This window comes from Triticum aestivum, unplaced genomic scaffold (genome assembly GCF_018294505.1).
Source record: "Triticum aestivum cultivar Chinese Spring unplaced genomic scaffold, IWGSC CS RefSeq v2.1 scaffold113635, whole genome shotgun sequence".
Taxonomy (NCBI): domain Eukaryota; kingdom Viridiplantae; phylum Streptophyta; class Magnoliopsida; order Poales; family Poaceae; genus Triticum; species Triticum aestivum.
The window spans coordinates 9,645-11,037 of record NW_025225419.1 but is presented as its reverse complement, the minus strand read 5'-3'; the positions used below and the strand labels follow the sequence as shown (position 1 = coordinate 11,037).

The 1,393-nt window shown below is 37.6% G+C and overlaps 1 pseudogene; it reads right to left on the bottom strand.

Moving 5' to 3' along the window:
* Positions 1–3: 3 nt before the first annotated feature.
* Positions 4–1,393, bottom strand: part of LOC123172169 (wall-associated receptor kinase-like 8) — a 6,629-nt pseudogene continuing 5,239 nt past the window's right edge.

The window sequence follows — 1,393 nt, the reverse complement described above, 5'->3', positions numbered from 1 at the left end:
TGTATCTAGAATAACTGACAAGCGATTGCCGCTCATTAGTGATACAAAGTGCGATGCTAGGCTTGTTCCTTCTGATGAATGAGAAGAAAAAACTGGCGTGACACTTGTCAATAGCTCTGCTAGGATGACACCAAAACTGTAAACATCACTCTTCTCCGTCAATCGACTCGTGTAGTAGTATTCAGGATCAAGGTAACCATAGGTTCCTTGGACAACTGTAAGTATTCCTGTCTCGTCTATTGCAATTGACCTCGAAGCACCAAAATCTGATACTTTTGCTATTAAAGTATCAGTAAGTAGAATATTGGCACATTTGATATCTCTATGGTATACTGATATGGAAGCTGCAGAGTGTAGAGATGCAATAGCCCTTGCAGTTTCCAAAGCAATCCTCAATCGAGTTTTCCATGACAAATGATTCTCACTTTTGCCATGGAGATGACAAGAGAGAGTTCCATTCAATATGAACTCGTAAACTAGTAGAGGAACTTTTGTCTCGAGATAGCAACCAAAAAGTTTCACCACATTCCTGTGGTTTATCTGTGAAAGTATGGCAACCTCATTTATGAACTGGTCGATTTCCCTCTGCACAACAATTTTGGCCTTCTTGATGGCCACGACACGTTGATCAGATAAGATGGCTTTATACACCGTGCCATGCCCACCGCCACCATCCGATTATGATCAAATTTGTTGGTTGCTTGTTCTAGATCTTCTAAGCTGAAAATCTTCATCTTTTCGGCTATATCTTTGTTCGAAGAGATTAACTGTTGTAGAAGCAGTCCATGGTTTTTCTTAAAGAATTTGTGTCTGATCTTCTTGGCTCTTCGTTTCTTGAGTTTTTTTGTGACTTGGGCAACACCTAGGAGTGAAAATAGTAGTCCAAAACCAGCAACGATTGCTATTATGGTAATTAGACCTGCAGAAAGCGGACATAAGATTGATTGAACAATATATGTTGTGTTCACTTCAAGAAATCAAGCTACCGAGCTCAATTTTTCAAACTACTGAATTGTAAAATGAAAATGTTTTCTTGGGAAATATGACTACTGGGCCATTCATAATGGAAGTACTTTATACCCTTCCTTTTAGTCGTCCATGTTTGAGTGATCTACAACCCTAGGCATGATTTGAGTAAGCATTAGAGATAACTAACTGTAAACTAAATATTAAGCAGTTAGGTCCTAGTAATAGTAGTATTTAACAAAAATAAGTTTCTAATATAAATTTATTGTATTTTTGTTCAGGGACAAAACTAAGCTCACAATAGTCGAGGAACAAAACATGAAAGTTTGTCTTTGCAATTATCAAGAATGGAAGACTTCTATGAAAGGTGTTTTATGTACCTGCTAAGCTGATGATTCTTTTCTTTGCTGAGCATCTGTATGTTCCT